The following is a 25,456-nucleotide window of genomic DNA, read 5'->3' as shown; positions in this document are numbered from 1 at the left end:
TCTCTTGATAAAAGCTATGAGACTCTAGCTTTAACTTTGGAAGCTATGCCTTCATCTGAATTAACCCTTGAATACATTTCTTCTCGACTTGCTGATGAACAGGATAAAAGGCAAAGAGAAAGAGGTTTGTCTTCAAAGGGGAGTTATGCTGTGCCTAAGAGTGGGGATGCTGAGTTTGAGAACACAGTAAATGCTTTCGCAGCTAGACACTGTTTTCGCTGTGGTTCCTCTTCCTATTTAATCAGGAATAGTACACGTGAACCTGGTCAAGATAGCACCAAGGCCGTTGCCCCTAGTTACCAGACAAGGAGTTCCAGGGGACGTCGAAGAAGAGGAGGAGGTCGTGGCTACTCCCACAGCACACAGCACATGGCTTCAGCAATGGCGTTGATGCAAGGGCGTGGCCAAGGCAGCAATCTACGCTGGTTGATCAACAGTGGTGCATCTCATCACCTGGTGGCGCCATCTAGTGTTCGTTTGCAGAATTGCAGACATTTGCAAACCCTTAAAGTTGTGACAATGGCAGATTCAACTAAACGTTCCTTAGAGACTGTAGGCACAGTGTTTTTGAAGTGTTTGCAAACAGAAATTGATGCCTACGTGCTAAAGGGAATGAAGGGGTGTATTTTGTCTGTGTCAGAACTTGATAGAAATGGGTTTAAAACTGTGTTTGAAAATGGGGTTTGCACTATTTCAAAGAATAACGTATCTCTTTTGCAGGTGGAATGCAGAGATGGGTTATATTATTTTGAGACAAGTCCAGATGAAGTTGAACAGGTTCATGCTGGTTGTGTGAACTCGCCTACCCATAATTCTTGTGTTCATTTATGGCATCGCCGTTTGGGACATATTAATTTTCAGTATGTTAAAAGACAACCTGAATTATCAGAAGGGTGCAAATTGAACAAATGTGCTAAGTATTTGGACTGTACTGCATGCAAAAGGGCGAAGGTTCATAGATGCAGCTATCCCAGTTCAAATAGGAAATCTGACAAAGTATTCCAACTTGTGCATATGGACCTATGTGGCCCAATGCCTGTTGCTAGCATGGGAGGTTCGAGGTATGCACTGTGTCTCTCAGATGACAAAACAAAGGTTACATGGTTTTTTCCTCTCAAAACAAAAGCAGATACTGCAGAAACAGTTAAAAATTGGGTTCATGCAGTAGAACTTGAATTCGGTACTAGAGTACTTGCTTTTCAAACAGACAGAGGGTCAGAATTTACCGGGTCTGTGTTGCAGAATTTCTTTAAGAGAAAGGGAATTAAGCATCGTCTGTCTACACCTTATTCCCCCCAAGAGGGAGGCGTGGCCGAACGTAAAAACAGGGTTCTGCAAGAGTTGGCAAACTCTATGTTGTTTGATGCTAAACTTCCTCAAAGTTACTGGGCGGAAGCCTGGCAGACGGCTACTCATGTTCTGAACCGAGTATATAATTCGGTAATTGATACTACGCCATATTTTGCTTTGTACGGGAAGAAGCCCAAAGTTAATTACTTTCGGGTGTTTGGATCTCAAGCCTATGTACTTATCCCAAAAGCGTTAAGGAAAAAGGGAAGTCCAAGGGCTAGGAAACTCATCTTTTGTGGGTACGAACCACATGCCAAATCTTGGAGGTTTGTGAACCCAGATGGGGATAGTACAAGAGTGGTCCTCAGTAGGAGCGCTGAATTTTGTGAGCAATCCGGATGGACTCATTTACATGCTAACCCTGACATTTTGAGAGATGATTTAGGCATTTATGCTGAGAAAGAAAGTCCAGAGGATGATGAGCCAGAAGGGGATGGTGCACATGGTTCAGATGCAGATTCTGACCAGGCACAAGGTTCTTCTCCTAAGGTAGAAAAGCCAGAATCTAAAAGTGTTCCAACATCGCCAGTCATTAGGCCTAGCAGACAGCAAAAGCGAAGCAGGTCGCCTGCAACACCAAGCCCAAGGGGGGGGGTATCTAAACGGAGGTCTTTATCCCTAGAGGCACGTCTAGACATAAAGTCTGAGACAGATTCTGACAGCCAACGGTCAGAGGGGGCACAAGAGGAGCAATTGCACAGGTCAAAACGTGCCACAAAGGGCAAGCCGCCAGAGCGGTTTAAGGTGACAAGTGTATACGTAAATATGGCACAGTGTGAGCCAGATAGCTATGTAGAGGTACAACAGCTTCCAAGCTCAGAAGCCGTAAAGTGGCAGGAAGCAATGGAAAAAGAGATGGCTTCAATGAAGTCTCTCGGTGTGTTTACAAGTACAGAGCTTCCAAAAGGGCAACAAGCTGTAGGTTGTCGATGGGTATATCGTTTAAAGCCCACAACTACTGAGGAGTTGCAATATAAAGGCCGACTAGTTGCAAAAGGGTTTTCGCAGCGCAAAGGAGTTCACTATTCTCTAATCTATGCCCCTACTTCAAGATCGGAGTCATTAAGAATGCTTTTAGCCTCTTCAGCTAAGAAGGGAAATAAGCTGTTTCATTTTGATGTCAATGTGGCTTATTTAAATGCAGACTTACAGGAGGAAGTCTATATGACGCCACCACCAGGTTTTGAAGGAGACAAGCCAAACCAGGTCTGGCATTTACACAAATCCATTTATGGGTTGAAACAGTCCGCCCGTAATTGGAATTCCTGCTTAAACGATGCTCTAGAGAGCATGGGGTTCAGAAAGAGCGCAGCAGATGCGTGTCTTTATCTAAATGGCTCGGGATGTGAACAAGAAGCAGTCTTATTCCAAGAGTCATGGGCCTGTGAGGACTTCTATCTAACAGGATACAAGGGCTTTTACCTGAATGCCACGCAGAACTCGTTATCACATGGTAGACCGCAAGGAGGCTTGGCTATCTTTGTTTCCTTAGCCATAAATCTCCAGGCCGAAAAAATTGACATCCAGTCGTCACTCATGCTGATTATAAAGTTGCAAACAGCAGAGGAAACGATAGTAGTGATCAATATCTACTTATGTCCAATCTATAAGAGAAATTTGGTTGATCTGAGATGGCAGGAAATCCAAGCGACATTGGAAACACTTTTTGATAAATACCCCGAAGCCACTTTTCTGTTGGCGGGAGATTTTAATGGACGCCTGTCACATACTGACCAAATCTTATTCTCTAAATTTAGCAAGTACCCTTCTTCACCTCTTGTGACTACAGATCTTTTACCAAGGAAATTCAAAGATAACATAGCCACCTACGCAGGTTTCAAATGCAGGCAAACCTTGCTGGCCCTCAATTTCCTTCTGCTAAATGGGGCAGTCAGCTCGGACTACCCTGCCGAATTCACCTATTGGTCAGGTTCACGTGCATCCACTATTGATTTTGTATGGATATCTCCTGACCTTACCCCAAAAATATCCAGCTTTAAGGTGGCTACAAGATTGGAGAGTGATCACTTCCCTCTAGAAATTTCCTTGACTCTGGCTGACGAACTTGATAGGCACTCCCTTGTGCACCTATCAAATGATCATCTGGAGATAAGACCTACAGCCCTTAAATGGACCTCTAATTCGGCCCAGCAGTTGAACGAACTTCTCTGGTCTGATCAGCTCCAAATAAAAAGGGCTTCCCTTATGCAGGCGGATGAGCCTCTACCAATATATGACGATATAGTAGAACTTCTAAAACCAACACTAGTCCGGTCCCCCACAAAGCATGGTAAACAGTTTTTCCACAAAAAATGGTTCGATGAGGAATGCAAAAACTTCAAGAATCATCTGTATAATGAATGGTTGGCATACAGAGCATCAAATGACCCCATGCCAAGTAACCGTCTTATCACCCTCAGGAGAAGTTATAAAGCCCTACTAAAGGAAAAGAAGCTTGAGGCAGAAAGAAACAATTGGAACAACCTTTTGATAGCTGCAGAGAATAGAAATCCAGCCTCTTTTTGGCAGTTAATTTCCAGATACCTGGGTAGGCCGCTTGCAAGAATAGAACCCCACATCTCAGCGGACACTTGGGAAAGATACTTCGCCGATCTGTATGCAGCCCATGATGCCTGCGGAGATACGGTGGAGCCGGAAGCACTGCCCGATTGGGACCCAGTTACATGCCCTGAAGTTGAAACCCTCATAGATCGATTTAAAGCAGGCAAGGCCCCCGGTGATGACCTTATATCCATTGATGCCATCAAAGCAAATAAAGATTGGTGGATCCCACTTTTAGCTGCACTTTACACGTATATAAACAAAACAGCAAAATTTCCCTCAAGCTGGAGCTCTGCGTTGATTGTATTAATACATAAGAAAGGCCCACGTACAGAGCCGAGCAACTTTAGGCCAATCAGCTTGCTAAATGTCATTGGGAAGATTTACTCGGGGTACCTACTAAACAAACTATCGAAATGGATGGAGGACGACAATATCATTGCCGATGAACAGGCGGGTTTTCGCCCTGGAAGATCTACTACAGACCAAATATTAACCTTGAATCACCTGGCGGAAAAGTATGCCGGCAAAGCCCCAAAGGTTCTTCATGTGGCTTTTATTGACCTTAAGCAGGCATTTGATCGAATCTCTAGAAAGCAGCTATGGACAAAACTGGCTGCAACAAATATCGATCGTCGTCTCCTTCATCTGATTATCAGCCTCCATACAAACACCTTTCTGAGAATCAGGCTAGACAATAAAGGCCTAGTCTCCAACCCCGTTACCACCACTAGAGGGGTAAGACAGGGTTGTTTATTGGCCCCAGCATTGTTTAACTTTTACATTAACTCACTGGTGACTCACATGGCCAATGATGCTTTCCACCCCCCCAAACTAGCAGGCCGATCTCTGAATGTTCTTCTGTATGCGGATGACGCCGCACTTCTTGCTAGATCCCCTATTGGACTGAGGAGAATGTTGCAAGCTCTACATGAATACTGTGATCAGCATGAGCTCCAACCCAACTATGCTAAGACCAAGATCATGGTCTTCTCTGCCCGACCGAGACTCTATCGATGGTCGATGAACGGGATCCCCCTAGAGCAGGTTAACTGCTTTAAATATCTGGGACAAGTAATACGGTCAAATAGGTCTTTTCTGGCCCATAGAGACTATATAACAACTAATGCATCTAAAGCAGCCATCCAGATTAGATCTCTATATGCTAAGAATCAGGCTCAATCAGTGAAGATAGCTTTGAGTCTCTTTCAAATGAAAGTCCTCCCCCTTCTTTTGGTGGGCATCTCTTTAGGCTCCCGTAGGGACTTCTTGAAACTTGATTCTATCCAAACGCGATTCCTTAGAGCCATCCTTAGGATTCCCCCCTCGGTAGCGGGTGCAGCTATGAGATTAGAGGTCGGCTGGCAAGCTCTACGGTATGTGGCCTTGAAGACGAAGCTCTGGCTATGGCTTAAGCTTTGTTTTAAACCAGTGGGTATTGCCCCCTTGATATTGAGGGACGATTTCCAATCATCGTGGGAAAGGGAGGTCACTAACGAGGTTCAATCCTGCGGATTGTCTCATCTTTACTTTGAGTCTATGTCGTACAATCAAGCTAGAGCTGTGATCTCCCGGAGATTGAGTGACATTGCTAGACAAGAGGACATAGCCCAGGTAAAACCAGGGATGTTCCTAGGGGACCAGATCTATCGGACCATACCAGCCCCCTACCTCGCAGAAATCCACTATGTGGAATACCGCAGACTTCTTACAGCGGCCAGATTAAATGTCCTTGACTCTGCGATATTGTGGGGAAGGTACAGGGGAGTACCATACGCCCAGAGAACCTGTCATTGTGCCATGGGTGTGGTTGAGTCCACCGAACACATCCTCTTGACTTGCCCTTCTTATGCAGAGCTTAGACAAAATTTTATAGACCCACTTCTATGTCAATTTAGCTCCCTACCTGGAGAAAACCAGGTTTTACACTTGCTGAATAACATCACTAGAGCTATACCCTCCTCGGTGGCCAAATTTCTTTTTTTAGCTTTTAAGCGTCGCAAGACTTTAATTGATTGTATTGATATGGGGCTATCTGTTTAGCCCATTTTAGTGTTGGCTAAGCTCTAAAATCTTCTTGGATGTTTTAACTGTGTATTGACAATTGTACTTTTTTCTGACTGACGGTCGAATAAAAGGTTGAAAGAAAGAAAGAAGCAGTCTTGATATTTGTTGACGATTTATTATACAGTGGAAAGGACGATAAACTTGCACAACAATTTGCCACAAAGCTTGGAGAAAGGTTTCAGATAAAATCACTAGGCAATGTATCTGTTTATCTAGGAGTTAAAATTCAGCAAGATGAAGATGGGAACTATTGGCTCAGCCAAGAAGCTAAGATCCAGCAGTTGCTGGAAAGGTTTAAAATGGACAACTGTGCTGGTGTTAAAACCCCAATGGAGTTAAGTTACACAAAGGATGCTCAAACTGAGCAACAGACAGAGTTCTGTAATCCCGGGGTTTACCAGTCAGCGATAGGCAGCCTACTCCACATTGCACAGTGGACTCGGCCCGATATAACATATGCTGTCAACATGCTGTGTAGACAAGCTGAAAAACCATCAATGCATCCTTGGCAAGGAGTAAAAAGAGTTTTAAGGTATCTCCAAACTACCAAAAGGTTTCGCTTAAAACTATCAGCAGAGGGCAGCACACAACTTGAATGTTGGGCTGACAGCAGTTGGGCTGATGCTGGACCAGATAGAAAATCAGTGTCAGGAATGGCGATAAAATTTGGAAATGCACTAATTGGTTGGAGATCAAGAAAACAATCACTTATAGCTTTAAGTTCAACTGAATCTGAGTTCAACTGGAACTGGAATTTTATAAGCAACTGGTACAAGAATTGTTTGGAGAATGTTCCCTACCTATCAGAGTGTGGGAAGACAATCAACCTTGTATTAAACTAGCTAAATCAGGTCAATTCAAGGCACACACAAAACATTTGGATATCCGTTATCAAAATGTATGCCAAAGTGTCAAACAAGGTTTAATTGAACTAAAGTATTGTCCAAGCCAAGAAAATCTCGCAGACGGTTTTACAAAAGCTTTGAGTCCGCAATCTCATAAATGTTTCTGTTCAGGTTTAAATTTGAATTAAGGTTGTTACAGCTCAGTGTTACGAGCGAGAGGGGGTGTTGGTATTAAAGGGTTAAGAAGCTCTAATCAAGACGCTCTAATCACTGAGCAGCTGGAGGTAGTTAGGCTTCCAGGAATGTGAGTTTGTATAAATAGTCAGCTCACTCGTGTGCTCTTCCCTCCGCTTCCCCCTTCCTTTTCTTTTGGGGCGTTTGCTGAAATGTGTGATTCTTCACTAGTTTTTTGTTTTGTGTAAATAAACCTTTTATTTGAGTTCCAAACCGCTTGCTCCAAGATTCCTTTATTGAAAAGATGCTGACTCTCCAGCCCTTCTTGAGCCGCTGTGCGAAAAGCTCTGCTGTAATGGAATGTTCATAGAATCATAGAATCATAGAATCATGGAGTTGGAAGAGACCACAAGGGCCATCGAGTCCAACCCCCTGCCAAGCAGGAAACACCATCAGAGCACTCCTGACATATGGTTGTCAAGCCTCTGCTTAAAGACCTCCAGAGTAGGAGACTCCACCACACTCCTTGGCAGCAAATTCCACTGTCGAACAGCTCTTACTGTCAGGAAGTTCTTCCTAATGTTTAGGTGGAATCTTCTTTCTTGTAGTTTGAATCCATTGCTCCGTGTCCGCTTCTCTGGAGCAGCAGAAAACAACCTTTCTCCCTCCTCTATGTGACATCCTTTTATATATTTGAACATGGCTATCATATCACCCCTTAACCTCCTCTTCTCCAGGCTAAACATGCCCAGCTCCCTTAGCCGTTCCTCATAAGGCATCGTTTCCAGGCCTTTGACCATTTTGGTTGCCCTCCTCTGGACACGTTCCAGTTTGTCAGTGTCCTTCTTGAATTGTGGTGCCCAGAACTGGACACAGTACTCCAGGTGAGATCTGACCAGAGCAGAATACAGTGGCACTATTACTTCCCTTGATCTAGATGCTATACTCCTATTGATGCAGCCCAGAATTGCATTGGCTTTTTTAGCTGCCACGTCACACTGTTGGCTCATGTCAAGTTTGTGGTCAACCAAGACTCCTAGATCCTTTTCACATGTACTGCTCTCAAGCCAGGTGTCACCCATCTTGTATTTGTGCCTCTCATTTTTTTTTTTTTTGCCCAAGTGCAATACTTTACATTTCTCCCTGTTAAAATCCATCTTGTTTGTTTTTGCCCAGTTCTCTAATCTGTCAAGGTCGTTTTGAAGTGTGATCCTGTCCTCTGGGGTGTTAGCCACCCCTCCCAGTTTGGTGTCATCTGCAAATTTGATCAGGATGCCCTTGAGTCCATCATCCAAGTCGTTGATAAAGATGTTGAATAAGACCGGGCCCAAGACAGAACCCTGTGGCACCCCACTAGTCACTCTTCTCCAGGATGAAGAGGAACCATTGATGAGCACCCTTTGGGTTCGGTCAGTCAGCCAGTTACAAATCCACTGAGTGGTAGCATACTCAAGACCGCATTTTACCAGCTTCTTTACAAGAATATCATGGGGCACCTTGTCAAATGCCTTACTGAAATCAAGGTAGGCTATATCCACTGCGTTCCCTTCATCTACCAGGCTTGTAGATGTTGTCGCATCGGAAGCGCACTGGACATTTGATAAGCATTAAACTAATTAAAGTTTAATGGGACAGTTTTCTGCTGCTCCAGAGAAGCGGACACGGAGCAATGGATCCAAACTACAAGAAAGAAGATTCCACCTAAACATTAGGAAGAACTTCCTGACAGTAAGAGCTGTTCGACAGTGGAATTTGCTGCCCAGGAGTGTGGTGGAGTCTCCTACTTTGGAGGTCTTTAAGCAGAGGCTTGACAACCATATGTCAGGAGTGCTCTGATGGTGTTTCCTGCTTGGCAGGGGGTTGGACTCGATGGCCCTTGTGGTCTCTTCCAACTCTATGATTCTATGAAATTGAGGGCCTTTGCAGATGACTTGGTACTTACTTTACAAGAGCCAGACACTAGTACAAAAAGGGTTTTAGAACTAATTCAAGCATTTGGTCAAGTCGCAGGTTTTAAGTTGAACAAACAAAAAACTAAGGTATTGGAGAAAAACTTAACAGTTACTGAAAGGGAGCGGTTCCAGAATGAAACAGGATTAACTGTGGCAAAGAAGGTGAAATACTTGGGGATTAATATGACATCTAAGAATGTGAATCTATTTAAAGATAATTATGAGAAATGCTGGACAGAAGTAAAAAAAGATCTAGAAATATGGTCAAATTTGAAGCTTTCCTTGTTAGGCCGAATTGCTGTTATTAAGATGAATGTTTTGCCTAGAATGTTGTTTTTATTCCAAACATTGCAAATTGTGGACAAGATGGATTGTTTCAAGAGGTGGCAGAAAGATATTTCGAAGTTTGTCTGGCAGGGCAAAAAACCCAGAATAAAATTTAAGATTTTAACTGACGCAAAGGAAAGAGGGGGATTTTCCCTGCCGGACTTAAAACTGTACTATGAATCAGCAGCTTTCTGCTGGTTGAAAGACTGGCTACTTCTTGAGAACACAGATATCTTAGATTTGGAAGGGTTTAACAATGTTTTCGGATGGCATGCATATATATGGTATGACAAGTTGAAAGCTCATAAAGCTTTTAAAAATCACATTGTTAGGAAAGCATTATATAATGTTTGGATTAGATATAAAGATTTGTTGGAAAATAAAACCCCACGGTGGTTGTCGCCAATGGAGGCTAAAGCTGTGAAAAAGCTTAACATGGAGGCCAAATGGCCAAAATATTGGGAAATTTTGGAACAAGAGAGTGATAAACTGAAATTACAGAGTTATGAGAAATTGAAGGTTAAAGTACGAGATTGGCTCCATTATTATCAAATAATGGAGGTGTTTAAACGGGACAGGAAAATTGGCTTCCAGGTGGAGAAATCAAAACTAGAAACAGAACTGTTAGAACCCAATACTAAGAATTTGTCAAGAATGTACAACTTGTTGCTGAAATGGAATACACAAGATGAAACAGTTAAATCAGCCATGATTAAGTGGGCACAAGACATTGGTCATAATATTATGTTTGCTGACTGGGAACAGTTGTGGACCACCGGTATAAAATTTATGGTTGATATACAGCTGATTTTTTTGTTATTACAGTCCCCACCCCCTCACCTAGAAAAACACCACCTGTCAATTTTATTATTATCATCATCATCATCATCATCATTATTATTATCATCATCATCATCATCATCATCATCATCATCATTATTATTATTCCCCGCCACTCTGGGAGGCTGAAGCCCTTTAAGGCTTCCTTCTGTCCACTCTCTGTGAATTACCTGCCCGGAGCGGGTTTCTGGGGGGGGGGGCGCTGCTGCCGGTGTCCTCCCCGTCGAGTCTCGCCTTGCCCAGCGTGTGGCAGCCATCCTTTCCCACACTCTGCCGGCTGCGCTGCCAAGCCCCGCGGCTCGGCCTGTCAGCATTACTGGGCTCGGCGGGCGGTAATTCCCGAAGAAAGCCAGCGGCGCTTGAAGAGCTGGCAAGCCCCCATTTGCATGTCTGTTTTCCGCAGCCCTTGGAGAGGATTAAGTTCCCTCCTTCCTGCCGGGGAACCTCCAAGCTTTGGGGGTGGGGGGGGGGAGGAGGCAGCAAAGCGAGGCAGGAAGGAGAGCGCGGCTTGGCTGGGTGAGCTTTGGCAGGGGCAGGGAATGAGAGCCGCGAGGCGGGCGCTGCGGACGGAGGCGCTGCCCGCCAAGCTCGCAGGCAGCCAGGCAGGCAGACGGCGAGAGCCCCGCGCTGGGCGGCCTCTCCTCGCCGCCGCCGCCCCGCCTCTCGCCGCCCGACTCGCCCGCCTCCCTCCAGGCAACATCTCGCGGCACACCAGGCAACATCTCGCGGCACACTAGTGTGCCGCGGAACAGTGGTTGGGAAACACTGGTCTAGTAATTAAGTATCTTTCAAGAACCCAACAGTCCAGTAATTAAGTAACTTTCAAAAAATCTTAACAAAGTGACAGTTCTCTATCCGGCTTCCTTATTTAGGCAGTCCGTTCCCAGGGCTTTGAAACAGCGGATAAAATTTTTCAGTAACTCCTTTTCGTGCAGGTATCAAAAATCCACCTTCCTCCCCCTCTGCTTCTGCCTGCAAGAGAGGGGTTTCAATTCTAATGTCAAGTTTACTTGATTCCCAAATAGTCTTTCTCAGATTATGGCTTTGTACTTTCTTTGCTTTAAACTTTCTGCAGTCCGGAAAGGCAGACTTCCTTATTTTATGCCTTTCCCGTTTCCGGCCAAATTGTCTTTGAATTAATTGTAAATCCCAATAGATCTTTAAGTCCTACTCACGGGTAGTTAATTTTCAATCCAAATTTCAGGAAGGAATCGGCGCTCTCCGACCATGGCGACGAGGCTTCGCTCCACGGGCTTGGGTGACGACTCTCAGCACCGCGCCACACACCCGCTGCCGCTTCAGAGCCTTTAAAAAGGCTCCTTTGCGGTTTTGGGGGGGCGCGAAGGTGCCCGCCGAGTCTCCTTGTTCACAGGCTTCCGCGCCTGTGATTTTTATGGGTCCCCGCTTCGCCGTAGCGGTCAGACCCGAACACGCGGAGCAGACTCCCTCCGGAGCTCGGAGGGAAACCCGCCATTGATCGATGGTGCCGACCGGAAGTCCTGTCTTTGCTTTAATCCATCTACAAGAAACGGAAGGCTGACTTCCTGTTTAGACCTTCCCGTTTCAGTGCCAAATTGAGAAGAATTTCTTAGTCCAATTTTCCTTTCTACTCGCAGGTCATTATTTAAAGTCCAATTGTTCGAAATTGAGCTACTCACGGGTAATTGTTTTAAAAGCCAAATTGTCCCAGGAAAAAGGCAGCGCTCTCCGGCAACGGCTGTGTGGCTTCGCTCCACGGAAGAAGCAGCTGACTCTCAGCACCGCGCCACTTGCCCCTCGTTCGCTCCGGAGCCCGTAACTGGGTTCCTTTACGAGTTGGGGGGCACAAAATGTGCCCGCCGAGTCCCATGGTCACAGGCTTCATCCGCCTGTGATTTTTCAGAGGGTCCCCACTTCACCGTAGCGGGAAAGACCCGTTTTCCGTGGAGCAAGTCCCTCCGGATCAGAGGAAGTCTGCCATTACCGATGGCGCCACCCCGGAATTCTCAAATATATGGGTAATTGAAGTCCCCCATTACTACTATCTCCCTTCCTTTTGCATGCTTGGCCATCTGTTCCAGGAAGGCATCATCTATGTCCTCCGTTTGGCTTGGGGATCTATAGTAAACTCCCACAATGAGGTCACTGTTATTCTTCTCTCCCTTAATTTTGACCCAAATGCTCTCACTTTGGCTTTGAGGTTCTAAATCTTGGATCTCTTCACAGGTATACACATCCCTGATATATAACGCCACTCCTCCTCCTTTCTTGTCTGGTCTGTTTCTCTGAAATAGATTGTATCCCCCCATTATTACATTCCAATTGTGGGACTTATCCCACCAGGTTTCAGTGATGCCTATTATGTCATATTTAGTTTGCTGTACCAAGAGCTCAAGCTCATCTTGTTTATTTCCCATGCTTTGCGCATTAGTGTACAGACATTGAAGTCCATTAATCATTCCCCCGTGTCTCTTATTTAAGGATTTTTTCCTCCCACCACTAGGTCTGCGTGCTGTTTGCTCCATTTGGTCTATGACATTTGGATGATCATCTTCATCAATTGATAGACTCCTACCTTCAGGAGCACTGTCTCCCTCCCCCATATTAGTCAGTTTAGAGCCCTCCTGATGAGGTTTCTGAGATTTTTGGCAAAAACATTTCTCCCAACCGTTGTGAGGTGCAGCCCATCACTTGGCAGAAGTCCATCTTCAAGAAACTGCAGTCCGTGATCTAAGAATCCAAACCGTTCCTGTTTACACCATTTGCGAAGCCAGCTGTTCACTTCCACTATTTTTTCCTCTCTCCCTGGGCTACGTCGTTCAACTGGGAGGACAGATGAGATGACAATTTCATTTCATTTGCAAAATAGTAGGCATGTTTTGTAGAGCAAAAAAGAGAACACATTTGCTGACTTCTACTTTTAGTTATGGATCACTATGACGACTCTGGTGATGGAGATGTGTGGGTTCTCCCTCCAACACACAATGGGAAGGGTCAATATCAATTTTTTTATTTTTTGTTTATATGGGTAATGCTTGACAGTCTTTTAAGTAAGTGCATGCAGTGCTTTTTTCTGGAGGGACGCAGGGGTGCGCATACCCCTAACCATTTTGTGAATCTAAGCTTGGTCCCATTGAGGGGCAGTATTTCAATATGAGTAGGAAAATGAGAGTACCCCTAAACATTTTTTAAAGAAAAAAAGCACTGAGTTCATGCCAGCAGAAACTTGGTTTTAATTAAGACTGAAGCCCTGAAAAGTACTAAATGCAGTACATACTTTTCAGTTCGTCTGGCCCTTAATAAAGCTGGCTTACAATTATGTGGTGTTGACAGTCAGTGTGAGCCTGCAGGCCTGAGGTGTTTATGAGCTCTGGGACTAGCGAGTAGAAAGTTAATTGTATGACTGGCACATTGCCCTTCACTCTGTAAAGGCTGGCCAAGTAACAGTTGGCACATGTGGGCATGCATGGCATTGTGCAGAGGCCACGGAACGTTTCCTGAAGATAATAATAAAGCTATCTCTCTCTTTTTTAAAAATTACTATAAAGCTACTCGCCCTCAAATGCATAATAGCTTTGCAATGTAATATCTGCATGGAAGAAAAATGCTGGGTTTTCCCTAGATAAATCTAGAGTTCCTTTGTTTCATGGCTTATCCTTATGGCTCCCTGATAACAATCCAGCCAGAGTCAGGCACTTGTAAGTCAAATGTATTTGGGAGTGAACCATGTGCTCAACTCTCTCAGTGAACTCAGTGGGACTTTGAAATGCTTCATTTTCAGTGTGGTGTAGTGGTTAGAGTGATGAACTAAAAGCAGGGACACTTAGCTTTAAATCCCCTCTCTGCCATGAAACTCACCAGGTGGCCTTGGGCCAGTCTCTGTGTCTCAAACTAGCTTCCCTTCACTGAAGATTTTTGTGGCTTTAGCTCTGCTCATATGCCTGAAGTTTATGCCCTGGGCTTACCTTCTGTTTAGATTGTGCACACTTCCTCCTCATGTTTAAGGAACAGAAGCCTAAAATAACATTAAGAATGCTAATCTAGCATGAACAAAATATACCTGAGTAGTTTTGTCAAAAATAGCTGCCATTTATTTAGAAAACAGAGGCTGTGTTTCTTGTCTGAATTCTCTTTTGGTAGATTGGATGCTACAGAGAGCTTTGGCTGATCGAACACAACTATGGCATCACAGAGGCAGCTTCTGAGAATGTCTCTTTATAGGCTCTCTTTCTTTCTAGATATAACAACTGCCTCATATTGTTCAGAGGATGAAGTGTACTGTACTGTCTTATCTCACAGCCTTTGACATCAATGATCTCCTACTTTGTTTTTTAATTGATAAAAAAACCCCACTCACTTTCATATATTCTCTGAATGTAGGCTTTTAAAATGTAATGTTAGGTATGTAAGCTGGGGAAAGCTTCTCTTAATACACAATGAAATAAAATAGATTGTATTTTGTATTCTTGGGTTGTATCCCTGTTTTCTTGTGCCTTGGGACTATTTTGAAGTTATCTTTTGATACGAAGATGATTTTGATCTATGGATGATGAACAGTAAAATTCCTGCATGTTGCATAGTGGGATGAAAAGTCTGATTATAGAGGGGGGCGGAATGCCACCAGAACTTCCTTCAAGCCATAAACTGTTTTTCACACATGCCCTGATAGCTTCCCTTAAGCAGCGAGGAGGTTTTGATGGATGGGTGGTATTAGAAAACTTTGTTTTTCTTCCTTGCCCCATTAAAATCTGTTCTCTTTTGGAATTCAGAGCATGCAACAAGCTGCCTATTATCTTTAAATGCATTTATAACCCAGGCACTCCATAGAAGAGCTCCAAGTTTATGAGATTAAAAGATGTTTGGGAAGCAGAAGGCCTGATGATTTATTGCATTTGACAAGGTTTTTATAGGAATGGTTTTATAGCGATGGTACCATGACAAGCTGTACATGACAAGCCATATCAAAAGTACCTACCGTTTACAGAAATTGATGTTGTGTTCCTTGTCTGAATTACTTTTGGGAGAGTGGATGCTACATAGTGTTTTGGCTTATCATGGTGGGACTTTGTTCAAAGGGTATAGCTTGGTTTAGTTCATAATTGAGCTTCATTCAAGTACATGCTGCTAGAAGAGAAGATAGCTCTCACATAGCTTCTGCCGCCAGCAAGAAATGTGTAACAGGAAGGTGACTCATTGGAACAGATTTTCATCTTCTCATTCATCTGTAATTCTCATTGATTTTTGGTGGTTGTAAGGATGAACCTTATAGATGGGGAAAGAAAATTTCAATCCATTTCAAACAGTTTTACACCTGCACTGATTACTGTATCATTTCTGCTGCACTTTGTACATATTTTAGAATCTGGGACCCCCCAAAACCATGTCTTGACCACTTTATATAGGATTTTGGTTTTTTTAATATCACTCTATAATGACCAGAGGCCTGTAGTTAATATTTGGACAAGTTGATTCCAACACACACAACTCTGCCCCCCCCCCCAAGGGTTACCTAGTGCACTACAAATCCCTTGGCAACTCTAAGTTGCCGCATAAGTTTTGCTGGTTTTAATGCAAGAGATTGACATCTCTTTCTCTTGACTGACACTTTCTCACCCATCTCTCTGGCCTAATTCTCACTGAGATGATAAATCCATATCTGGGTTTTAGTACTTCAAATTCTAGGCGGAGACTCAAGTGATAGAATGTTCTTCCACACAAAATATTGGGGAATGTTCTCTTGATAGCTGAGGATTTCTCTTCAATGTTTTCAGAGTACATGACTGTTATAGGAAAATCTTCCAGGCTCACCTGGATTGCCAAACAAAGATACCAGCCAAGAATATAGGAGCAAAACAGCAGGCTGTAGGCTTCAAACTACCACAAGGAAAAAGCAGGAAGAAGCCCAGAACAAAGGATGGCTCCCTTTTTCACATGTTTCCCCTTTTACCCACAACACCCTTAGTGAAGCATCATACATACATCATAAGTACATCACAGCTATGTCATAATCTGGAAAGGGTTTCCTGGCAAAAACCTGAACATTAGGTTTGCCTTCATCCTTCCCTTGACCTCCACTTCACACCCATTAAGTAAGAGGTGAGTAGTACAGTCATACCTTGGGTTGAATATGCTTCAGGTTGAGCGTTTTCAGGTTACGTTCCACGGCGACCTAGAAGTAATGGAACGCGTTACTTCTGGGTTTCACCGCTTGCGCATGCGCTCAAAATGCGCTCAAAACACAACCCATGCATGCACACTCGTGTAGTCGCGTGTTACGTTCTACTCAGGATGCAAATGGGGCTCCGGAATGGATCCTGCTCATATCCAGAAGTACCACAGTATGTACATGTCCCTGTTCTCTGGTCAAGTTAATCACACCCCTTTGTCTTGACCAAGATCCTAATAAACTGAGGTTAGGTTTACTATTGTTTCTGGAATGGCTACCTGTCTGGCACTCAGGGGCCAGGATGCCAGAGATTATCACCCAGGCAAGGAAGCTGCTGATTACGGGTCTCAGGCTTCTGGGATTGTGGCTGCCCCTGCTCATGTCCCAGGCTCCCCCCTTTGTAGCCATTTCCTTCCTGAACAGAACAAAGTTGGAAGGTGCAAATTGGACACTGGAGCGATTTTATATGACTTTCTAACATTTTCCCATTGAGCCAGTACATAGATACATTTATCAATGAATTGTTACATTTGGTAATGTGCAGCAGAGGCCCTTTTGAATAGAGATAGGAAAAAAAACTGTGTGCTGAAGTGTTTTGTGGGGACATTTGCAGGAGTGATTGTGTTTATTTTGGTAGTCGGGGGGGGGGGTGATGTCCGCTGGAGGGGCAGCCTCCAACCTTTCCATGACACAGGTGAAACCATTTCAACTGAGGAGAGAGGACAGAAAAATGGGAAGAAAACAGTTTACAGTTTGAATAGAGGCAGAGGAAGCATTAGCTGAAACTGCGTATGCAATCTTGAAGAATTTATGGGAAACTAGTGTGAATGCCCAACTGCTTTCACAATTGCAGGGTGAGGAACCTGTAGGCTTCCAGATGCTACTGGATTCCAGCTCTCATTTGTCTCAGCCAACATGGCGAACAGTTAGGGATGATGCCCGGCTCTGTGCTTTGCTTGAGAATCCTTAAATAAAGCAAATTTTAGAGCAACAAAAATAGTCTTGGATATTTCTGCTCGAGAAAAGAGGGTATCTTAATTTACATTTATAAGGGATTCTCTACTACACAGAAAAACTTGTAAAATTATTGTAAGAATATTTTGACAGCTAATGACAAAACTTACTGTCTTTGACAGCTTTAACTCTGCTTTAATCTCAAAACCCCACCATCTCTATTAGTTAAATCTCAGCCTCAGAACACCTGATGAGCCATTCTTCTTTTGGATTGCAATCTTCCATATTAGGTACAGTCATACCTCATGTTACGTCCACTTCACGTTACATTCTTTCAGGTTACGTCCCATGGTGACCCAAAAGTACTGGAAAGGGTTACTTCCGGGTTTTGCTGCTCACGCATGCGCAGATGTGCAAAATGATGTCATGTGCAGAAGAGGCGAATCGAGGACTTCCGGGTTAGCGCCACCGGCAATGGCGGATTTCCTCTGATCTGGAGGAATCCGCTCTGTGAAAATCAGGGTCTGGACTGCCACGGCGAGGCGGAGACCCATCAAAAACCACAGGCGGGAGAAGCCTGTGGACCTGGGATTCGGCTGGCACCTTTTGCGCCTCCCCTACTCATGGGGAAACCCGGCTACGGGGATCCGGAGTGACATGGGGTGAGCGGCGCGGTGCTTCGAATCGATTGCTCTTTTCACAGAGTGAAGCCGCATTGCTGTTGTCGGAGAGCGCTGACTTTTTTCCTGTGGACAATTGGACTCTAAACAAGTACCCGTGAGTAGAACAGAAAATTGGATTATTAAACTTCGTAATTTGGCACCGGAGCGGGAAGGTCTAAACAGGAAGTCCGTCTTCCGCTTTTGTAAATAGTTTGAAGCAAAGACATCACAAGCTAAAGTCTGGAAAGTTATCTGTAAAAGACTAAATTTCCATCGGTTAAAACTACAAAACCCCCCTTGGAAGCAGGAGAAGAGGGGGGAAATCTTAAATTGTTCAAGCCTGCAGGAGAGGGAGTAAAGAAAGATAAATTTCTATCATCTTGAACCTGGGAACGGGCTGTCAAAGATAGACGTTTTGGGAAAGTTCATTGACTGTGAATAATAACGTATGTTGACAGATAGTCAAATAAGAGAAACATATTGACTCCAATGTTTCCTTTTGCACTAAAAAGGAACAAAGATTTGAAAAACGAAAGCAATTTTGTTGTTGGATCTGCTTGTAAAAGGATGGATACAAATAGAAATTGTTTCCTCTAGAGGGAGCTTTTGAACTGTTGTTGGAGTGGACCTGGGGAACTCTATAGGTGTAGAGATTAAGGATCGTGAGAAACAGACATTGACCTTGGACAAGAATGTTGACACAGGAAGCCTTAGTGTCTGCTTTGTGCAGGGCAAGTGCTTTGTTGGAGCAGCTTCATGCGAAGATGGATTTGATGACTACTGCAATTGATAACTTCGGTCAAACAGTGAACACTGATATAGAACCTGCTCAAGAACTGACCCAGGAATCTGCCCTGACAGGGCAAGCTGCGGAGAAGACAAAGGAGGAGGTTGTTGTTGAACCTCAAGTAATACAAGTTGAGAGAGATGCGGCCTTGCAGGAACACAAGCTGTCGTTTCTGATGACTGAATCTGGAGTGAGTCAGACTTGGAGAGACGGAGTCCTGTCGGGACTGGAGATGGCAAGTTGGTCATATCCTCCTATGCAGGGATGTCCTGACTTTTGGGATTTGGTTTTGGGCCAGGAGGAGATTGGAGTGGTCGAGGCCCTCAACTTTGGAGGGACATTGAAGTATTCTTTGGAATATTTTTTGGATTTTAGTGCTAACCATGGAGAATGGGCAGACCGGTCGAGAAGGGATAAAGACATTCTTAGGTTGTTCCCCCGAGATCTACTCCTCAGAGACAAAGGAAGGAAATTAAGTACAAGACCAGCAGAAGACAAGGTAAAGTGCAGGTACAATTATGAAGAAGATCTGCAGAAGGGACATGGAAAAGAGTTAAGAGCCTCGGACATAAGATCACCAGGTTGATGGACTAGATGGAACAGACAGAAACGACTGACAGAACCCGAGACCAGGAAGAAGACACGGTGGATGAAGATTGACAGAAAGTTTAAAAATCCATTTAGAGAAATATTGCAAAATTAATGACTGTTAGGAAAATCTTGGAATGAAACTATTAGGCTGTAGTAGAAATGTTATAAGGAGTTATGTATAAATAAGTTTTTAAGTTCTAAGGTTTTTTTATGGTAAGATAAGGCTAAAATAAATTAAGACAACTAAAGGACAGAATAAAGTGAAAGATGGAAAGGATTTGCTGAGATAATTAATAATTAGAATACAAAAAAGGGAGGTGTGAGGAGGTTGATGAAACAAGTTAATGAAGATAAGGATATGGGAATATTGGATTAGTTATTAAATTTATTCTTTTGCTCTTGTTTTTGATTTTAGTGTGTTGTATGTTTTGTACTTTTTATTCTCTTTTTATTGATTTGTATTGTTTAATCTCTTTTTTCTTGCTTTTCCTTTCTCTTTTTTTTATGTAACTTTAAATTCCCAATAAATATCATTTAAAAAAAACAAACTGAAGAGGCGAATCGCAACCGCGTGTGCGCAGACGCACCACTGTGGGTTGTGCTCTTTTCATGTTGCAAACAGGCCTCCAGAACGGATCCCATTCGCAACCAGAGGTACCACTGTAGTTGAATAATATAATCACTATGAATATAAAGTTGTTAGACTACATCATGGCTAGAGTGTGGTAAGCTTTGTTTTCTTATATCTCTGTACTCTTTGATGATGTAGTTTTATGTTTTAGGACCAGTGTTGCTCATTCCCAGCATTGCTCAAAAATTCCCCAAACCAGAAAAAACAGTGAAATTTTGAAATAAGTGGTTAAAATCAGTGGAGTTTTGAAAGCTTCAATCTATCACCTTTATTCAAAATGACATCAAGCTGTATTCAAACACAGATGAATTTTTTTTCTCTTGATCTCAAGAACCATTAGAAAAATGTGGTAATCATATTGGGTGTCTAAATGCAGAGTGAACCAACAATATTCCATACAGTAGTTTTTGAATTTGCATTTTTAAAATTATTTATTGTATGTTCTCCAGTGAAGTTTATCTTATGGGATGGCATACGCATGGCAAAATGAATAACCAGATAACAAAATAAACAGTGACTAAAATAAGTGAGTGAGCAATCATGCCCTCAAAGTGAGCAATCATGCCCTTAAATCCAAATCAGTGTTTCACTTGGCATTTATACGGGGGGGGGGGGGGTGTAACTGACCGCAGTTATATGTTGGCAGATACTGATAAAATGTGTAATTTGTGCATGTGGAGAATACCTGAGCAAAGGAAGATTTATTATACTTTTAGCTATTCAGTGCAATTGCCTTTAAAATGCCATGTTTTTGTAAATACAGGTAAGTGTGTTACTATCACTTGGTGGGAACCCTTAATTATTCTAAGGAAGAAATGTTTCGTTTTGACATGAAAATGGAGTGTCTTAACCTCTGCAGAACTGAGTAAGTATCGATATCCATATTTACATTGATGTTAAAAACAAAGTCAGGTGTTTAGCAGCATGATGTTGCCATTCAAGGGGCACAAGAGCTTTGTGTACTGCTGGTAGTGAGAGAAGGCAGCTTTCTCTCATTAGGGCAGAACTGTGAAAAGTTTTTCGTGCCCTTTGCCTCCTAAGTTCTTTTCAGAGCTTTTGGAGTTTAACCAGAGAAGCACTTCTCATTTCTTCTCTGTCTAGGGGTAGCAGCTAGAACAGAGAAGAGGATCCTATCCCCCGCCTTCTCCCTTCCCCTGATTGGTACAACCTTCTAAGATTATACATTATACAATATACAATATCATAAGATGATGATGATGATGATAGCAATAGATGCATTGCATTGCAATGATCAGTGCAGATCTCAATGCAGCGTCTTTCAGCTAGATCTATTGTCTGTGCACATACATGGGCAAATGATTGCTGGTGCTTCAATATCTTTTGTGGTCACTTACATTGTATTTTCCTTAAAGCTCTATTATACGTAACAGAATGTTCTCTTAAAGCAGAAGCAACTTGTGTTTTCACCGTTCCTAAATGCTTAGCTTTGGCACATACAAACAACTCTTCCTCCCTGTTTCTCCCCCTCTGCCTTCTCCAGGATTACCCTAGAGCCAAACCGAAGCGGCTGACTCACCTCCTTTCACTCTCATTGGCTCTTATTAGCACAAATTGTGAGAAGGCAACTTCTCAGAGGCTAAAAAGTGCAGTTTCCATGCTGATTGGACAGCTCTATGATGCTGGAGACAGGGGACCTTGATGCACCTCTGCTTTGGGAGACCATCACAGTGGAAGCAAAACCCACCCACTGCACACAGGCTTGTCCTCTCCAGTGACATTAACCCAACAGAGGGAAGTCCTGTGGTTTCAGGTTTTGGGGAGTCCTTTGGGAATGTGTCCCCCATGAGTCCCCTTAGCCTGGAAGACGGGCCAAAAATTCTCCCATGGTGCTTCTGAGCTCCTTGGCTGCATTACTGCTGGAGTAGTGGGGTTTTGCTACTCTTGAGCATATTTTGAACTCCACACTTGCTGCCCTCTGGATCCAGTCCTGTACGTGTATGTTTTATTTATTATCTTACACTTACATCTCACCTTTATTCAATCATGGAAACCATATAGTGGTCACCTATCCAGGCACTGATCAGACCACCCGGACCTGCTTAGCTTCAGCAAGATGGCAGCCTCATAGGCATGTGAATTGCCTCTCTCTGTGCAAAGCGCACAGAGGTGCATTGAACACCCCCCCACACCCACCCACGATGGACATTTTGTTAATATGCAATAGAGGATGATTTAGTTATTTTGCAAAATCAGTTTGGTAGGTCTCCAAGAAAGGAAGCTCAGTAAAGGATGATTACTGGAGTGTTTTATTACACGCCCAAAGTCAGCAAAGGGAATAAATGAATAACTTTAAAAATATATAAAAAAGCTACGCTGAGACAGCATACTTGCAAATATGCTGCAGGACACAGAGACCATTGTATTGATTGTGCCAGAAACAATTTACTCGAGGTCCATGTCATCCTGGTCATTAGAGCAAAGCACCATCAAGGAGTTCAAAACATATTTCAAAAGCCCTTCTAGCCTATGTGACTGCGAGGAAAATGCTGAGATGGGTCAGCAGCAAATAATGAAGAAGCTGTTCAACATGCAGCTAGTAGGATGGTCACCTCCACTCATCTCCATCCCCACGGCTCTTCCTTTTTTCCTAGTTGCAGAGAACAGAATGCAAACATGCTGGCCATCTTGGAGTTTTCCTGGTATACAGTTTGGAACACAGATCAGATTGCCAAAGTTAGTGCGCAGGGTGTAACTCGTGGCCTCCTGTGCGAGGACGTACAGCTGTCCGAATCTTCTGTGTCAGTACTTGTGCGTCAGTCCAAGACTGATCAGGCTGGCAAGGGTGTCCTGCTCAAGCTCTCGGCGTCGGGCCAACAGGGCCCATGCCCGGTAAAGGACACCAGGCGGTACCTCTGCCTTAGACCAGCTGTCCCAGGACCGTTCCTGATCCACGAGGATGGGTCGCCCCTGTTGAGGTATCAATTCACCAGAGTATTGCGCAAGGCTATTGAGGCTTGTGGCCTTTCCTCCCAGGAGTAAGCTGCGCATTCGTTTAGGATCGGTGCCGCTACCACGGCCGCGCACCTGGGGTTACCGGCAGAAAGGATAAAAGAGTTGGGCCGGTGGAAATCCAATGTGTATAAGTCTTATATTCGCTAGTTCGTGCCTACCCCTTAGCCTACTTACCCTCCCTTTTGTTTCTATCTTTACCCCCAGCGATGCCCGGAAGAAGCGTGTGGATTTGCGGCCACAGTATAGTTCATTGGGCCCGCGTACGAGCGGTGAGCTGCGGCCTGGCACCCAATCTTGGTCTGCCACGTGATGTTCGAGTTTCCTGGTTTTCGAGAAGAGGCATGCGTTGGGAAGAACTGATGCCATTGCTGTGTGAGAAAGTAGCCAAGCTCGGCCCTCCCGGCGTCCTGGTGATTCATTTGGGCGAGAATGACCTCGTCAACAAAAGGAGTGTGGACTTGTTGTCGAGCATAAAAAGAGACTTGAATGCATTCGCAGCCTTGTGTCCCAGAACAAAGGTGTTCTGGTCCTCCTTCCTGAAAAGAACTGTGTGGCGCAGTGCGCAAAGCTGTATGGCCATTGAAAGAACCAGGAAACTCGTAAATCGGGCGGTAGCCCATTGGGTGCGCTTTATGGATGGCCGAGTGATTTATCATGACCGTATCCGGATTAGCGATCAAGCTTTATACCGGGATGACGGTGTCCACCTATCGGATCTGGGGAATGACTTTTGGTTAGCTAGTGTCATCAAAAACATCTGGGATTGGTTGCAGCTTTGAGGGTATTGGCGGCGAGCCTTTGGCTCGGGTGGCGGTTAGGCATTGGAATAATGTGTTGCGGTGTGTGGAAGTGCTAGGTGTGGCCATCGCCTATGCCTTCAATTTTTAGGGGTATTCCGTTAAAGGAATCTGGGGGTCGTGTATTCCGTCCGATGCCTGCTTGGCGGGAGGCCTTGGCACGACCCTCGGTGACAGCAGGGGTGAGCCTATAGTTGGATTAGCATCAACAGGCTCCACCTACTGGTGAATAACCCACTTGTTTCGATCCAATGCCTAAGCCAATACCTTTCAATTGCTGTAACCAATAAAGTTGTGGCCTTTTCTAGCCCATTAACCTTACATCACGTGTCCTTGTGTCTTTATTTCACTTCGCCGGGTCGGGTCCTCGAACCACAACTAACTATCCAGGCCTGCTCTCATGCCCTTAATAGCAGCTTGTTTTGTAGAATTATCACCTGCAGTTGTCAGCAGATTGAGCTGAGGTGAAAGAGCACAAGTTGGGGGTGCAAAGTTAGCAGCCTTGAATAAGCACAGCTCCCGTTGCCCGGTCCCTGCTCCTGCCAACCTAGCAGTTTGAAAGCACCTCAAAGTGCAAGTAGATAAATAGGTACTGCTCCGGCGGGAAGGTAAATGGTGTTTCCATGCGCTGCTCTGGTTCGCCAGAAGTGGCTTAGTCATGCTGGCCACATCACCTGGAAGCTGTACGCCGGCTCCCTTGGCCAGTAAAGCGAGATGAGCGCCGCAACCTCAGAGTCGGCCACAACTGGACCTAATGGTCAGGGGTCCCTTTCCCTTTCCCTTTATTTTCCCCTCCATAGTTTTTTGTTGCAATTTTTCATCATCTAACACAAGTATTAATATAAATAAACAGCCTTTGTTTGATGGCTGTAGTCAACAGGATAAACATGGGGCTTTAGAAATACCACCTCTTTGGGTAACTCAGCACCTACACCTGGAAGGATGACCCCTGTGGTATTTAGGATATATCATTTGACACCTGGCCACTAACCAGCAAGCTCTGGCGGAAATTGTGGCTGAGCGCCTTTCAGTTTGAGGGAGCTCTTGCTTTCCCTCTTCCTCCTTTTGTACATTTTCCAGTAGGCAACTGCATGCATTTTCATGAGTTAACAGAATTATCTCAAATGAGCATTCAAATGTTACATGGTGCGTAGAATGTGATAGATTCTCCATCTGGCTGGGATTCAGGTAAGACTCTTCAACACTTCAGCAGGCAGGTAGAAATGAAGGAAGTAATTCCTTCACTTTGATCGCTTTCTCTGTGAAGTCCCCCCAAAGTCTGGGACTGCCGACAAAGCTTTGCAATATAGCTTAGGAGAGTCTTAAGCTTTGGAGAGTCTTGCCTGGGGGGGGGGAATGAACTTGCCTCTGCAGGATTCTCCCACCTTCCCTTTGTATTGCAGGTTTAAGGGAAAAGCAAAATGTAGGTAGCTTAGATTGTTAAATTATTGGCTTTGAAAGACTGAGAGTTTGTTTTAATTAGATAATTTTAGTAGAACCTATTTGTGTCTTGGGGGGGTTGGGGAAGTGTGTTGCATTCATAACCTTGAAGTCATTGGTTACCACTCCATCTTCTGACTAGCCTACAAATTCCTTAGGCCTAAACTTGTGAGACACCTGACACAAGAATTAACGCAGCTCCTGGGGCAACACACCACTATGGACAATTGACCCAAGTGCCCCTCCCCCTTTTCTCTTTCAAGAACAGGCAGGACACAAAGTCACTCCGGTTTCTGTCGGCAACTTAGAACCTGGCCTATGATATTTTTAAATGAGAAATGCAGCCGGCCAAGACAATG

General features: G+C 44.1%; 2 long non-coding RNA genes across 10 annotated transcripts in view; one reads left to right on the top strand and one right to left on the bottom strand.

Annotated features, from left to right (window-relative positions):
- Window positions 1–14,164: 14,164 nt before the first annotated feature.
- LOC308582115 lies at window positions 14,165–16,049 on the bottom strand. Its single transcript, XR_014005495.1, has 2 exons — window positions 15,905–16,049; window positions 14,165–15,358 (listed from the first exon to the last, which is right to left on the bottom strand). It is a non-coding gene; the product is annotated as an uncharacterized lncRNA (long non-coding RNA).
- Window positions 16,050–16,110: 61 nt separating this feature from the next.
- Window positions 16,111–25,456, top strand: part of LOC308581600 — a 150,130-nt gene continuing 140,784 nt past the window's right edge. The window contains exons 1-2 of one of the 9 annotated variants that reach the window (XR_014005123.1): window positions 16,111–16,192; window positions 20,651–20,752. This is a non-coding gene — a long non-coding RNA (uncharacterized lncRNA). The remainder of the gene's footprint in view (window positions 16,193–20,650; window positions 20,753–25,456) is intronic. The other 8 variants (XR_014005124.1, XR_014005125.1, XR_014005126.1 and 5 more) reach the window with 8 other exon arrangements.

Source organism: Podarcis bocagei (assembly GCF_964188305.1).
Source record: "Podarcis bocagei genome assembly, chromosome: 1".
NCBI classification, from domain to species: Eukaryota; Metazoa; Chordata; class Lepidosauria; order Squamata; family Lacertidae; genus Podarcis; species Podarcis bocagei.
Note: the sequence above shows the minus strand (reverse complement) of the source record. Positions and strands in the feature narration are given on the sequence as shown.